Here is a 17,716-nt window from a genome sequence, read left to right as displayed (position 1 = left end):
GAAAGAAGTTAAGGAAGAACTTTTATTTTTTTTTAAGCTTGTAATCAAGTATCAAAACTCACAAAAGTCAAATAAAGGAAACTGTAGTAAACAAAATAAAAATAAACAATTGCCAGATTGGGGGCCCCCAAGTGGTCAGGGGCCCTAAGCAGCTGCATAGTCTGCGTATAGGCTGGGCCAGCCCTGATGTCATCATAAAATGTTTTTTTCAGTGAAACATACAGTATATTTTTGCACATTCAACATCGTTTGAGAGGGTCTTAGCTTTCATATGAGCCATTTCTGAAACCAATTGACTAATTAAAAGTCAGGTTATTAGCAATTGTTTCTACAAAACGGATAAGCGACAAGACTTTTGTCTGGGACTGTACATCGCCATCAATCCCACGTCGTTCCCAAGGGATGGTTGACGTGTTGAGGCTGTGAGTTTAGTCTCTCACCGTCAGCATGTGTTCTTATTTTAGGTCTAACCTCCTCCGCTCAGGTCCAATATCATCCCGGAGCGTGAGAGAAAGTGTTAAACGGCGTCTCTGTGCATTACCACCTAAGTCTGAGCAAGGAGGAGGACCGTGACACAAAGTTGGATGTGATGTTTGTGGTGCAGACGCTGGAGTCAACTGGGAAGAGTCCAAAAGAAACCAACTGACTGACTGCTGTGAAACCAGATGTAGTCCGTCCATCGGACAGGCCTAATGAGTTAAAAAAAAAAAAAAAAAACGGCAGCAGATCCTTGGATGAAGCGTGTGCAATACAATACTTGATTTCACGCGCACCACAGAACTTGTGAAAAGTCAACACCGTCCTTGTAAAAGTTGATTTATAACCTTGTGGTGGCGCGCCGTCAGCGACCGGTCCGCATCCGTGTCGGAGCTTTAAATGGATCAACGTACCTTGTCATTACTTTGATTGCAGTACGCCAGAAGAGACAAATGAGCTGTCTTATTTGTGGACGTCACTGCAAAGTTTTGTCACTTTCGAAATCAGGGCAGCAGGAACGGAACATGTGATCACACGATGCAATGCTCGAAAGCCATATGTGCGACTGCTTGCACAACACATGCAGATAAAGTACATCCTGTTCTACAACGACGAAGGAAAATATTGTTGCTGTCGGCGCAACAACACAATACTTCTTTGGCCCCTAATCCTCACTTGAAAATCAAAATTGGAGTGCCGAGAGCAGGAATGTGTGCTCCTTTCGACCAAAAAATTCTTTGTAGCTTAGGCGCTGCTACCAATGACTGTATGTTCGATTTGTAAGATGCGTGAGTCATGCAAGTGCCGGTCAATGATCCATCATTTTGTACTAAGGGGGAGAAATTGTTCCAGAAGAACTGGCAGAACGTAGCGACCAATTAGGATAAGCTCCAGAGTCCAATCCGGAAATTGAAGGAATCTGACCTTCTTGCCAGTCCGCCGGAATTGCGCCAGCCGAACCTGCGCTGGCGCAGATCCAATGATCCGAGCCGGCGGGATGCAGCAATCCGGCCAGAAGGCCAAACTCCACGCGTTCACATTAGTCTTAGTCATAGGCGGAGTTTGATTTTTGGGGCAGGTGTGGCACAACATGTTGATGACCCTAAAACGCAGTGTCAGCAATAAAATTAACTTACAAGAATATTTATAATAATAAGTTGACAATGAGCGTTTTTTGTTTCTCATCATTCTTGAGGGGAATTCTAAATCATGCTGCTTAGGACAGCTATAGTTTTCACCAAGATCGTCATCCATTGAATATGGTACGCCCGTTGGTGTCGTGCCAATGTAGTTTCCCAGTCAAAATTGTATCCCCTGGGCGGAGCCATATGGAGGTAGATTTGTGTCTTTATTATTAATATTATTAATATTCATCCAAAAAAAAAGTTGCTTTAAACAAAATATATATTTTCAACAAAAAAAAAGTCGCCTCAATAAAAAAAATGTGTTTGAATGCTAAAATGTATTTGAAACTCAAAAAACTAAAAAAAAAAATACATGTGAAAGTTATTTTTCTTTTAATTTTTTTTTTTTTTTTTGATTGAAGTAATGTTGATTTTTTTTGCTAGGACATTTTTGTCTTTATTATTCAATCAAAAAATAAGTTGCTTAAAAAAATAAAAAAGAAAAATCACTTCAATCAAAAATAGAAAAATCATAGAAAAAGTTTTATAATGCGATATTTGAGATTGAAAAATTAGCATTTGAACAATAAATTTTTCATTGAAAAAGTTTTCTTTGATTGAAGCAATCATTTTTGCGTTTGGGCCATATTATCATTAGGACATTTGTGTCTAAATCAATCGCAAAAAAAGCCGCTTCTGGGACGCGTCTAACACGCGGCCGCACCGCGACTGGTGTGCATTGGCTGATTGACTTTAACGCCCGCATTTCACTGCGTTCTCGCGGCAGCCACGTTGTCGCGCCGTTGACGTTTCTGGGTTATACTATCCTACCGTGTTTGTCCTCATTATAGAAGAGAAGACGGAGTAGATATAATCTACACAAAGAAACTGTAACCCGATCGACTCACAGCCTCGAAAAGTAAGGGTTACATTATGTCAGAAACTCGTTCGATACGCCTCCGTTCCGAACCAAGCACCACGTACCGAAACGGTTCAATACAAATACATGTACCGTTACACCCTTGATATATATATATATATATATATATATATATATATATATATATATATATATACATATATATATATATATATATATATATATATATATATATATATATATATATATATATATATATACACATATATATATATATATATATATATATATATATATATATATATATATACATATATTAGGGCTGTTAAAATTATCGTGTTAACGGGCTTGTGTTTTTTGGAGTTTGTCGCCCTCTGCTGGCGCTTGGGTGCGACTGATTTTATGGGCTTAAGCACATGAGCATTGTGTAATTATTGACATCAACAATGGCGGGCTACTAGTTTATTTTTTGATTGAAAATTTTACTAATTTTGTCAAAACAAAAACATGTACTAACATATATCTTTTAAGAACTACAAGTCTTTCTATCCATGGATCGCTTTAACAGAATGTTAATAATGTTAATGCCATCTTGTTGATTTTTTGTTATAATAAACAAATACAGTATTTATGTACCGCATGTTGAATGTATATATCCATCTAGTGTCTTATCTTTCCATTCCAACAATAATTTACAGAAAAATATGGCATATTTTATAGATGGTTTGAATTGCGATTAATTACGATTAATTAATTTTTAAGCTGTAATCAACTCGATTAAAAATTTTAATCATTTGGCAGCCCTAATATATATTTTGTTTAAAATAAATATATATATATGTATATATATATATATATATATATATATATATATATATATATATATATATATAATATTAAATTGTATGCAAAGCAAAGGACCGTCTAAGGTGCACAAAAAATAATTTTGACCCATTATATAAATATGTTTTTTTGTTCATTTCGTTCATTTTTGTTCCAGTTTTATCACTTTACAACTTTTATATATATATATAGGAAAGTCAATTACATGCAATGACACTTTTCGGCCACCAGGGGGGCCTGGCCCTGCCCCTGCTTTTAAAATCCGCTTATGGTCTTAGCCCTTTGTACTGACTCCATTTTGAAAGGTTTAATGAAGGGCTCACTGAAAACAAGTTGACAACTTATTCAGGTCAACAGAGATCAAAACAGCAAGGCGAAACAGAAACACTCAAGCGGGGAGGCAAGCTCGTTCCAAGGTCACCATATCAGAAGTCAACAAAAGGTTCCCGAGAAAACTGACAATGCTTAGTTAAACATTTAGTCTTTTGAAGGCTCTCGCGGGGCGGGCCGTGGGCAGGAAGAAGGGTGTGTTTGGGATTACTGTCTGTTTGTGGATTGGACAGGAGGATTCGGGAGTTACTGTTGTCCGGGCAACGAGGGTTGTGGATTTTGGCCCCTCAGCGTCAGAGGGGCACTTGGAGTCTTGTTAGTCGTGTATCAGTTGGATTTTGGGCGTTCTACAGTGCTCCTTGTGTTGGAGAGTCGGTGCGTCGGTACTCGCTCATGACACCACGTTGGTCTTCCGTGATAAGAAGGCGTTGTGTATCTTTTATGCCCTATATTCTGCTTGTTTTCCTTAAACTATGGTATAAGTGCTATTTATTTCATATTGGGTGTGTTAGAGTAACACAAAAAGTTAGACAATGTAGACGATAAAAGGTACTATTTCCTTCAAGATGAATGAGCTGTCTTGGCCCGAGACGCGATGACACTACACATAACCTTAGAACAGAAGGAACAGAAACATGATTCAGGACCAAAGTCCAGTCCATGTGCGAACGCATTCGACGGTATGTTTGAGTGAGGTGATTGTAATGAAGCGTGATTTTTGTTCATACATACAGTCCTTCATCCCGTGCTGGCCGGTTCCAAAACCGGTTCCGACCGCGTGGCAGGAGAAATAAACCCGAAAGCTAAAACTAGACGTCTGATCAGGGCGACCGTTTGTCAGTTTCCATCTGTCGCGTCCCATCTGGTGGGAATGATGAAGTTCATTGTTTAGTCGACGGAATAACCGCTTCACTGTGGACGATGATGGACGGAGCCAAGTGAAGGCCAAATCCTCGATTTCCGCATGGGCACAAGTCGAGGCGAGAACTTCCAGTAAAAGCAGCGGGAGAACGCGTTTTAAGTGGTTTCATCAGGCAACGCGCTGATGTCAGTTGATTTGCGGCACCGATCCCCCTGTGCCCTCCTTCTCGCCGCCTCGTCTGGCAACAATTTCCATGTTGTTGTGGAGCGTTTCAAGATGTTTGGTAGGAAATTTCCATCGGATCCACTGCCACTTTTTGCCAAACACGGCCAAGACTTTTCCAAGGGGGATCAACGGAGCGGACGCTGTTCTGCTTGCACTTTCCCACACGTTTTATAATCCAGATCAAATAAAATAATAAATAATAAATACAATTTTTTGCTGTGAATTTAAAGTGCGTATGACACCAAAAACCATGTTTATGTCATATTTGGTGTCTTATGCTCCTGAATGAAATGCGTGTGGAACCGATCGTTTTATATAATCAATTTTTGAATCCCGCGCAATGAAAATGAGTGACTTCCAGCTTCAGTCTCGGGTTTAGGACGAATGCGAATGTGAATGCGTCACCCGGGTCAGCATCTCACAATAAAGCATTGCTTTATCGCGTGCAGATGGACTGTGAATTCAGCTAATTTTGCGGATGAATTCGTTGATTTTTCGCATCACGCCAGCCAAACGGCTGCAGAAAACTGTTGCTGCACCAGGGAGAGGTGTGTGAGGCTTAACACGCCCTAAAAGGTCTGAAGTATGCTCAAACTGTTAGCTCCTTTAAATCAGGGCTAAAAACTCTTTTGTTTAGCACCGCATATCCCTTACTGTTTATATATTTCAATCTATTAGCTTTCTATTCTTATCTCCATTGCTGATTTCAATTATTAGCAGTAGTAGTAGTATTTGTTTTATTTTTTATTTATTTATTTTTATTTCATTCGTGATTAAATGTAATTGTTATGGATAATTTTATTTCCTATTTCGATTGTCTTTGTTTTTACGTTCTATTGATTTTAATGTGATTTTTATGATCTTCATGTGATGTAAAGCACTTAGAATTGCCTTGTGTTGAATTGTGCTATATAAATAAATTTGCCTTGCGTTGCCTAAACAAGCCCTACTACTGTGGGACCATTGGAAGAAGTGAGTAAGCATCGTATTTTGTATTATGTCAAACACTGGGATCATGGCACATGTTTTAATACGGAGGTGGCTTGCATTTTGTGGCTGATTGTCCAGCGAGAATGCCACTCGGCCGACGACCGGCGGCTTGTTTGCACACACCCCTCTATACTCGGCTTATTGCCCTCTTCGTGTGCCCGGTGTTCTGTCAAATTTTCAACCCCATCAGAAATTGCAACTTTGTGTTAAAAATGGCCGTGAATACAGCAATTACAAAGTAAACACTGTAAACTTTCTTTAAATAAAGGACTATTTATTTATGTTTGATCATGGACGGACATGTAGAAAAGTTCTCCTCAGACACATCCTGCCATGTTAGCTGCACAACTACTGCACGTTTACGTCTTCGCTGTGTAGTAAAACATTATTTTATGCCATATTCGTGTTGACCATGTGGCAGCTACGCGCTCCTCCAACGTCAGCCAGTTTGCCCGGCGGTACTCTCCTGTCCGCAGCAGGGTAACGAGCTGTTACTTGTTCGCCACCGGGCAGGTTGCCGATCGGCGAAGGCAATCGACAACCACGCCGCCGTGTGATATGGCCCGGGCTAGTTTTGTGTGATTTTTCCCTTCGAAAAGCAAAAATAAGACTTTGTGAGGTCACTCGGTTCGGATTAGCATGTCGTCTAACTGAAACACCTCTTGGTTTGTTTACATTCTCCGAAGCCGGGCCAGGGAAATGACAAAAGCCGAACTAGCTACGGTGGCATAAAATATCTTTCGGGAGGTTCGACAGTAAAGGTGAAGTTGACAGTTTTGCCCATTATGGAGTAATTTTGCCATGTTGTACTTGCATTTATTATGCTTTTTTTTTTTTTTTTTTTTTTAAATTATATCGTTTTCTAATTGTATTTAACGTTACAGACGTAATATGTTACACTCATCCAGAGTCTTTAGTTTAGGCTTAAGGTAGGGTTATCAAATATATCCCGATAACAGCGGCAATTAATTTATTAAAAAATGTGTCACGTTAAAATATTTAACGCAATTAATGTATGCGCTGCACGACCTTCTCACTCATTGTCGCGCTCAATCTGTAATGACGCCGTTTTACCTATATAGAGAGATAAAAGGCAGTGCAAAATGAGTAGAGTGAATTTTGGCAGCCTTTGGAGCCTTTTTTTAATTGGCTAGAGCCTTGCAATCCCTCTCCCTGTGAATAGAAATATCATGGGAAGCAATGTGGGGAAGCAAGGTGGCAATTGATCTTTGTCTTAACACCTTAAGTTATTTCCAAACGCAGAGAAGATATATCAATTGGTAGCATGACGCACAGTCATGGTTCCACTTCCAATCATGCATTTGGGATCATTTAATGAAAGCTCAACAAATACACTAGATGGCAATATTTAGTCACAATATACAAAGTCACATTTATCCTTTAAGAATTACAAGTCTTTCTATCCGTGGATCCCTCTCACAAAAAGAATGTTAATAATGTAAATGCCATCTTGAGGATTTATTGTCATAATAAACAAATACAGTACTTATGTACTGTATGTTGAATGTATATATTCGTCCGAGTTTTATTCATTTTTTTCTTAATGCATTGCCAAAATGTTCGGGAAAAATTAATATGGAATGATTGGAATTGAATCGGGAGCAAAAAAAAAAAACAATCGGATCGGGAAATATCGGGATCGGCAGATACTCAAACTAAAACGATCGGGATCGGATCGGGAGCAAAAAAACATGATCGGAACAACCCTAGTCATGACCATACCATACCATTTATTTAGCAAATGGGGAAAAATACTTCGATAAAAAGAATATCCCGTAAAAATATTGGAGAGACTGAAACAACAACATTTTGCGACTCTCTTCGTCGCATTTTCCTCGTTCTGAATAATACCCCCTCAATGGGCTGAATTCTAAATCCGATGAAACCCTGACCCTGCCGACGTCATCCTCCTGTTGGGGACGCTAGAGCGCTATAATGGTAGGCGTGGCTAAACGGCGGATTAAAAGACTAATTTCTTCTCATCTGCGCTTTGCCAAATTGCTGTACATAGTCGAATCGTCTCAAAATATGATTGTAATTCACATAATAATGCTATTTAAGAGTTTTTTTTTATCCTGTCGTACACACTTTTTAAATGAATTCATCACTAGTAGACGTCCGAACCATTTGATGGATAGGACATCTACAATAAGTCAACTTGATTAACATACACGATCTAAGCAGGTAAAAAAAAACAGACTGACTCTGAATGTGTTCTGTCATGAAGTTGTCCAGATTCCATTAATACGATGTCTGAACATGTAGGGGGAAAAAATGATCTGACACACCAAAAGAAAGAAAAAATCATGTCTAACGGTTGAAGTTCAGCCGTAGGTGTCGTCTCGTCTGATGTGGTTTCAAGGCTGGTACGCCTTTTCTGTCATTTGCGGCAAAACTACGATCAATTAAAACCACAAAATGAGATTTTTTACATTGTAACATGCAAACAGCAAATCATACCATGTCAGCCATACAATGCAGCTACGCCCCATGGGAACTGGCATTAGAAAAATGTGATTGGATACAGATGTGATGCCAACACACGGTCGTGTTTTGAAGAGCTGTTTGTTTTGGGTCTGCTCATTTGTCTTTTGATTGAACCAGTTGAGTTAGTGGAGCTCCATTACAAGACGGATTCACTGTGTGATTCATTCGGTTTGGAAGAGACGTCTAAAGCGTAGCCGGAGGGAGGAAAAAAATGTACATATGACTTTCAAAGCATTTTTTACTTCATTTAAAAAATCTTGGCGTCTGAAGCAGAAAAAGGATTCTGGGAAAAACTTAGCTGGCAAAGCGTCCTGGCTGCTCACCTCACCAGCAAGCCAATCAAAAGTCACATCCTCGCCATGGAAAGAGAGGAAAGCCTGGCCAATCGGTTCCCATTCGCGGTAGCAGTTAAACAAGGAGTGAAGAAATTATGTATGGAAGGAAAGTGTTTATATGAAGTTTGGTTGGTATATATAATAGTACCGTAATTTTCGGACGATAAGGCACACCTGACGATAAGCCACCACCCACCATATTTGACCCGAAGACAGCTTTTGTTCATAGATAAACCACACTTTAAGCCGCAGCTGTCCTCACTGTATTAAGGGATATTTACTCCAAAAGATATTAACCGGTAATATGCCATTTTTTTCTCCACAAAAACAGCGAAATGTTCTAAAATTCAATTCGAGGAAAATGAAGATGATTATGAGTTTATAAGAGTGCCCGGCGAAGAAAAGTTAGCTGCAGAGAAATAGCTTGCATTTAGGGCCCGAGCACCAACTGGCGCGAGAGCCATACTGGAATGCAAAGGATTATTTCTTCTTCACGGCAAATGAAAATGGCCAATTTGAAGGCCTGAACATGCTCGAAAACTCACCAAAATTTGCACGTACACACGGCTTTGCGTCAATTTCGATAATTTTGCGAAAAAATGTAACAAAATGGCTCAGTGGCGCACGCTTGAAATTTTCAACAAGGCCTCTCCTTTTATGTTTTTTTCAACGTGGAGCGATGAAATTTGGGGAGTCGATACGTTGTGCAAAAGTGCTCCAAAAAGTCTCTTACACCCATATTCCAAACCCAACAGGAAATCAGGTATTTTGGATTGAATGTTAAAAAACAAAATTTTAGTCGATGAACAGTGTGCATGTTTGAGATCATTGCGCCTAGGCAGTTAGTTGGATCCTCCTCAACATTGGTGAGACTGTTCATGAGACATATGAGATATTAAGTTATCAAAATGGTGAGTTTCTTTCACGGGCCTGACCTTGGCGGGGTACCAAAGTCGTTTTTTTGTTTTGTTTTTTGTAACACGCCAAATTCAGTAAATGACTAGTTACTTTCTGATACAAGGTGCAATGTTTTTCATATCTGGTATGCATGAGAGGTATCCCAGCCTGAACACGACTGCATTGAAACACTACCCATTAGGCCTGGCACCCCCTAGTGGGAACAGGAATCGCCCTTTTTATGAGAAAGGCTCCTACTTCTCAGGAAAAAAATCAATTGACCTCAAACCTGCATCAGGGAAGCCTTAAGACATGTGTTCAGGTATCTGATGAAAAATAAAGATTTTTCGTTGAAGCGGCGGGATCCAAACAGGAAAGTGAAAAGACCCTCGGCATTTTGTCTCACAACAAATTTTGAACAGTTAATACTTGGCAGATATACAACATATCTGCGCCAAACTTCCTGTACTTGTTGAGAGTAGCAACAGAAAGTCACTCATTTTACTTACACATGTCCATTCGTTTTCAGGTTAATCGTTGTAGTTGAAGACCTTTTGTAATCTTACATTTTAAGGCCCATGTCCACATTTCTCTGTCTGTTGCCATGACCACCCTTTGTTCGCCATTAAGAGGAAGTATATTTTTTCAGGGATTTGGGCAGTTTACAGAGCAACAGAATTTGGCACACTTTGTCGAATTGGCCCAATTAGAACTGAGTTTGCCTGACGTCCGAGTTGCGCCAAATTGTGAGCGCCCGTTCAGTCCTGCTTGCAGGGTTAGTATTGTTTGTTTTTCCTGTTGAGTTGCCGCCTGGCGGAGCGCTGTTGGATTTTCGTGTGCAATTTATTTGAGTGTTGTGGAAAGTAGTAGTGTTAAACTGAGGCTTATTTGACCTTTTAGTTTTCAAATGTGTTTGTGTATCATTGCGCTGTCAAGCTACGGGGATTTCCATTATAATACACAGCCGCTTTTATTCCCAAAACAAAAACTCCAACACACACTGTATGTGAAATAGAGCGCTGTCTTTTTAGTAGCCCAGTAGTAGTAGTACATAACCTATCCAAGCATGCGTGTGTACAGTACGGCCATTATGCATACCTTGTATGGAGAAGACGCGCGAGCATGACAACGGCTGTTTTTGGATGGACAAAAACTAAAAAAGATCCTCAGCATTACCTGCTGTGAGTTACTTCCAGCACCCCCGAGTGGCTCTGCTTTAGACTTCCCAATGTTTTAAGAGGACGTTCACCATTCTGAAGCTAATGCTAACACGAATGCTACACTAATGCTAAAAGTTACATTTAGCGTTTGATGATCGCTCAGCAAACTTTTAAAGGGAACCTTGGATTTAAGACTTGTATGCTCTAATAAGCCACAATTGTTGTCTTATACTAAAATATGTTATTAGAAACACAAAAAATATTGCCATTGATTTAAAAATATTTATTACCTTTTGAGCTACAGAGGGTGCCATGTTTTATGCACGCAATGGATGCTCGGGGTGATGACGTAGTTTGTCACTCACTAGACGAACACTACAGGTCTACTGCAATTCTTTCTACGCGGTTAGACGTCCAACACATGTGCACATTGGTTAAAAGCTGTGAGTAATCCTTATTTGGGTTTTTATTAAGTCTTTTACTCTTTTTTCATTGCCTCAAAATACTTTTTTGCACGTGTTTCCCTCTCATACTTTCAAGCATTGTATTTTCTTGTGGTAACTTTAAAGCAGATTGTTGAACTGTTGACCACATTAGTCACGTAGCGTATTTAAACCACCCTTATTTATTATTACTACGTTTAAGTATTTTCTTAAGGTATCTTTAGTATGTTCTGTATGAATGCATCTAAACAAAACAAGCTGAAAGTGCATGGTAGTACTTCGGGTGTCAAATTTTCCTCTTGAAGGACGTCTGGCTGGTCTAGCACATTTTGACATACTCTCATCTCGTCTCATCCGGTCTTTCCTGTTCATTTTGTTTTTGCTGCTCGTGAAATATCGACAGAGCTGTCATGCTCATTAATGTTCCTCTCAGGTTCAAATTGAAAGGGTTGAAAAGATGACATGTTTATATTGCTAGAGTCATACTCTGGAAGCCCGGCAGCGTAACCATGTGACGTCACCGCCCTGCGACGTCAACAACAGTAGTAGTTAAACTAATTTTACAAATTGTATAAAAACGAAAACATCCATTTGAACTCATAATAACGTTGATCTTGGATCCTTATAAAGGCTAAAGCAGCATTGCTATATTCTCTCTTGCCAAGATAAGTAAACAAATCTTACCGTGTTTCCAAATAAGCAAGATGGAGCGTAGCATAGCTTTAGAGATACAGTTCTTGAACTCCGGCACTGCTACGATACAAGCTGACATACTCCACGTACAATATGAAAATGTCACGCATTGTGAACATATGAATGACACAATGTCACATTTTCGTCTCGTTGTCGTCTCGTCAAGACGAGAACTGGCATTTGTCCCGTTATGTTCTCGTCTTCCAAACCACGTTTTTAGCTTGTCATCGTCATGAAAAAATTGTTCCTCGACGAAATTGCGTCATAGTTGACAAAAACAACACTGACGGGTAGGGTTGTTCCGATCATGTTTTTTTGCTCCCGATCCGATCCCGATCGTTTTAGTTTGAGTATCTGCCGATCCCGATATTTCCCGATCCGATTACTTTTTTTTTGCTCCCGATTCAATTCCAATCATTTCCGATAATTTTTCCCGATCATATACATTTTGGCAATGCATTAAGAAAAAAATGACTAAAACTCGGACGAATATATACATTCAACATACAGTACATAAGTACTGTATTTGTCTTTTATGACAATAAATGCTCAAGATGGCATTTACATTATTAACATTGCTTCTGTGAGAGGGATCCACGGATGGAAAGACTTGTAATTCTTAAAGGATAAATGTGACTTTGTATATTGTGACTAAATATTGCCATCTAGTGTATTTGTTGAGCTTTCAGTAAATGATACTGCAGCCATTCAACCCAAATGCATGATGGGAAGTGCAACCATGACTGTGCGTAGGGGCACCAGTTGATATATCTTCTCTGCGTTGGGAAAGAACATAGGGTGTTAAGAAAATGATCAACTACTACCTTTTTTCCCCACATTGCCTCCCACGTTAATTTTAATTGCTGAGAGAGGGAAGTAAGGCTTTAGCCAAATAAAAAAAGGCTCCAAAGGCTGTCAAAATTCTCTCTACTCATTATACGCTGCGTTTAGCTCTATATATTGGTAAAACGGCGCCTTTATAGATTGAACGCGACAATGCGTGAGTTAGTCGTGCAGCGCATGGGTTAATTATTTAACGTGATTAATTAAAAAAAATAATTACCGCCGTTAACGCAATAAATTTGATGGCCCTATTTTAAGCCAAAACTACTCTGGATGAGTGTAAGACATTTTGTCTGTAACGTTATATACAATTAGAAAACGATTTAAATAAAAAATATATTTATATAAAAAAAGGCATGTCCGATATTTTTTCGCCGATTCCGATAATTTGAAAATGACATGATCGGACCCGATCGATCGGGACATCTTTACTGACGGGCATATATTCTTTATCCTGTCAAAAACTGAAAGGTATTTGCATGTGAAATTCTTCTTTGTGTATTGTATCTCTTTATTGTACTGCCCTATTGCTATTATTTCGTTTAAGATTCAGAACTTCACATATACCAGTACCAGTATTTCTATTTAACTAAAAAGTGGGAGTACGTTTACAACAATAGAAATTCAAATGGGAGTAACACAGCTTTAAATGAGCCACTAATTGCAGTGAATGGATGTTATTTAGACTTGATGAGCAACACCGAGAGTGTGTTGCGAAAGGAAACAGTGCAAACATTGAAGCAAACTTCCTCCGGCGAGCATCATTATCACATGAATACGCATCGACGGCCAGATTCGTTTGCATCGGCCCGCAAAGGTCATTTCCCACAGGGCCCCGAGTGTGTGTGTGCGTGTGATCTGTTTATTCCATTAGTGGAGATACAGCCGGTCAGAAAACGGGGACAACTTTGTTCCCGCTGCTGCTAAAGAATTTAAGAATCCATCCAGTCTGGGATTTACTTGCACACTCCCAACTCTCATTCTCGAAATATTTCCGACGGCGTCAATATAAAATGTTGGCCGATGGAGGAATAATGATGGAAACAGCGACTGAAGTAAACAATTTGATATTTAAACCTGCAACGTATTTTCGGTTGAGGTGCAATGTGCATCGGCAAAGAGCTTCTGTTTGAAAATTCTTAATTTTTAACAAGCGGCGCCCTTCCATTACCAGCCACAGATTGACAGAACCCTAAAACAATTATTTCAACAGTTGCTACACAATCCTGATGTTCATTAGGGGTGTTACAATATATCGAAATGGTAATATATCGTGATACTTTGTATCCCAAAAGGTTATCGAGATGCTCCTGCCAAGAATGGAAATATCGTTTTAAAAAGGTGTCGATGTCTAGAAAAAATACAAATGAACCAACAATTTGCTACATAAATCTTCCACCATAATAGTGTCTCAATTAACTCTAAGGCTGCATTGACGGTGCTTGACGCCCAATCCATTTAGACTGGGAACGTTCGTTCATTCGAAACCAGAGCGTTCAGTCATTCTGTCCGATTTTCAGGGCATTTACAGGTCATTTCCTGATGAGTTTGAGTCACTGCCTGTTCATTTGGGCGATTCTCAGGTAACCTCCTGTTCTGTAACTCAAAATAAACAGGAAGTGACCCATAAAATACCCCAAAATCAACAGGAAGTGACTGAAAATCAACAGGTAAATGACCTTAAATGGCCCAAAATGACCTCATTGCCTGGCATTGGCTGCCACTGACGGCCATAGATGTTCAATCCGTTTGAAGTGGGAGGGATGGCAGCGAATGAACGAACGTTCATTCGCTGCCACACTCCCAGTTCAAATGGATTGGACGTCTACTAGTGATAAACTCATTCCAATTCACAGCAGAAGCTTGTTTTTTCTGTTTATTAGTTGTTTGTAGAACATCCTAGAATGATTTCCTGACCAGTGTATCGATAATCGTTGTATCGCCATATGGTCAGATCATCGTTATCGTGAGCTTTGTATCGCGTATCGTATCGAATCGTGAGCTACCAAGAGGTTCCCATTCCTAATGTTCATCTTCTACACTTCCACCCTTCAGTGGACTTAATCTAAAAGCTGAAGATTCAGACCGAGGCAACAAAAACGGGGCTTTAGCTTCGGTTATTGTACTGGAACCTTTTAACACATGTCGGGCGAACGAGTGTGCGTGTGAGTGTGATCTGCCCTTTGCCTAGAGTACAGTGGGGCAAATAAGTATTTAGTCAACCACCAATTGTGCAAGTTCTCCTACTTTAAAATATTAGAGAGGTCTGTAATTGTTAACATGGGTAAACCTCAACCATGAAAGACAGAATGTGGAAAAAAAAAAACAGAAAATCACATTATTTGATTTTTAAAGAACTTATTTGCAAATCATGGTGGAAAATAAGCCCGGTTATCCGGGAGGGGCTTGGCGTCGAGCCGCTACTCCTCCGCGTTAAGAGGAGCCAGTTGAGGTGGCTCGGGCATCTAGTTCGAATGCCTTCTGGACGCCTCCCTGGAGAGGTGTTCCGGGCATGTCCCACCAGCGGGAGACCCCGGGGACGACCCAGGACACGCTGGAGAGAAAATGTCGCTCGGCTGGCCTGGGAACGCCTTGGAATCCCGCCGGAAGAACTGGCTGAAGTGGCTGGGGAGAGGGAAGTCTGGGCATCGATGTTAAAGGTGTTGCCCCAGCGACCCAACTCCGGACTAAGCGGAAGATAATGGATGGACGGACGGATGGTGGAAAATAAGTATTTGGTCAATACCAAAAGTTCATCTCAATACTTTGTTATGTACGCTTTGTTGGCAATAATGGAGTCCAAACGTTTTCTGTAACTCTTCACAAGCATTTCACACCTAGTTGCTGGTATTTTGGCCCATTCCTCTATGCAGATCTCCTCTAGAGCAGTGATGTTTTGGGGGTGTCATTGGGCAACACTGACTTTCAACTCCCTCCACAGATTTTCGATGGGGTTGAGATCTGGAGACTGGCTAGGCCACTCCAGGACCTTGAAATGCTTCTTACGAAGCCATTCCTTTGTTACCCTGGCTGTGTGTTTGGGATCATTGTCATGCTGAAAGACCCAGCCACGTCTCATCTTCAATGCCCTTGCTAATAGAAGGAGATTTTCACTCAAAATCTCTCGATACATGGCCCCATTCATTCTTTCCTTAACACAGATCAGTTGTCCTGGTCCCCTTGCAGAAAAACAGCCCGAAAGCATGATGTTCCCATCCCCATGCTTTACAGTGGGTATGGTGTTCTTCGGATGCATTCAGTATTCTTTCTCCTCCAAACACGAGAACCTGTGTTTCTACCAAAAAGTTCTATTTTGGTTTCAGCTGAGCATAACACATTCTCCCAGTCCTCTTCTGTATATCCAAATGCTCTCTAGCGAACCACAGATGGGCCTGGACGTGTACTTTCTTCAGCAGGGGGACACGTCTGGCAGTGCAGGATTTGCAGGATTTGAGTTACTGGCAGCGCATTGTGTTACTGATAGTAGCCTTTGTTACTGTGGTCCCAGCTCTCTGTAGGTCATTCACTAGGTCCCCCGTGTGGTTCTGGGATTTTTGCTCACCGTTCTTGTTATCATTTTGACGCCACGGGATGAGCTCTTGCATGGAGCCCCAGATCGAGGGAGATTATCAGTGGTCTTGTGTGTCCTTCATTTTCTAATAATTGCTCCCACAGTTGATTTCTTTACACCAAGTGTTTTACCTATTGCAGATTCAGTCTTCCAGCCTGGTGCAGATCTACAATTTTGTCTCTGGTGTCCTTCGACAACTCTTTGGTCTTGGCCATAGTGGAGTTTGGAGTGTGACTGACTGAGATGTGGACAGGTGTATTTTATACTGATAATGAGTTAAAACAGGTGCCATTAATACACGTAACAAGTGGAGCCTCGTTAGACCTCGTTAGAAGAAGTTAGACCTCTTTGACAGCCAGAAATCTTGCTAAACAAGCAAGATTTCTGGCTGTCAGCGCTGGCGAGTCAGCTTGGCGGGGAGTCAAGTCATCAGCCAATCAAATGTGTGTTTGAGGGGAAAAAATGGACTGGTACATTCAGCAAGTGAAAAGGGGTCAATGTAAGTCTGAACATAATGAAAGTACTGTAATTCACTTAATAATGGTAAGGTCAATTCTATCCTTTCAACATCTGGGAAGACAGTCTAAAAGACCTATAGAACTGAAGTCATTATATAATGCAAATAAGGTTGCTTAATACTAGAACTACCAAGGGTGGATCAGTTGATAATAAATCACTTTTGTCACCAGAGAAGGATCATTTCACCCTAATCAGCAAATCTTTTGTGAGCACTATAGTCCTCATTAGTTATTCCCACTCACACTCGCAAAACTACAGGGTTGGATTGCTCCAATTAACATCTTGAGTGTTTGCACGGCAGGGCTGACTTCGTTTTGTCGGACAGTGGACTGCTCAGGCAGGCAATCGGGCTACAACTGTTTTACATATTCCAAAAGCTGCAGTTTGCCTAGTATGTACTGTATACTGAAGCTTGTGTTTGCTGTGACAAATCAGCTGTTTGAGCTGCTGTGGAAAGTTATTGGGTCATCGTGTGCTTCAACATAATAAACTGTGAACCTTGACAACTGAATGTTGGACTTGTCAAGACGGAGTAAAAGTGCTTGATGGGATTTGTCCCAGATGTTCTAAAACTCGATTTTCTAAAATTTAGACAGTCCGGTTTAGCTACAGTTCTGGATGCTAGTCGTAGATTCATGCCACATGGCCCTGTCATCATTTTTACACTAACCGAGGAGTTAACAAGTCTAGATTTGCAAATATTCAAGATGCTAATTGCAGCTATCCAGAGTGAAACCCCCCCCTTCACACCTAGGCTGCTTGATTGCTTGTTTGAGTGGTCTATTGTTTGACAAAGCCAAGTAGTCAGTTTGGTATCGGGGTCATTTGACGCCTTTCTGGTATTCCTTTATAGCTCCTTCAAAAAAAAAAAAACGGTACTTCCAGTGTTAAAAGTTGGTGGGGACAATTTGAACATCCTTAAAAGTTGGTAATGTTATGTCCCTACCATCCCCTATGCAAACCTACGCCATTGGTGCGTGTTGAAGAAGGAGGATTTTACCCAATAACTCTCATAG

The sequence above is a fragment of the Corythoichthys intestinalis genome, chromosome 13 (assembly GCF_030265065.1).
Source record: "Corythoichthys intestinalis isolate RoL2023-P3 chromosome 13, ASM3026506v1, whole genome shotgun sequence".
Taxonomy (NCBI): Eukaryota; Metazoa; Chordata; class Actinopteri; order Syngnathiformes; family Syngnathidae; genus Corythoichthys; species Corythoichthys intestinalis.
The sequence above is the reverse complement of the archived record's forward strand: the minus strand, read 5'-3'. Positions refer to the sequence as shown.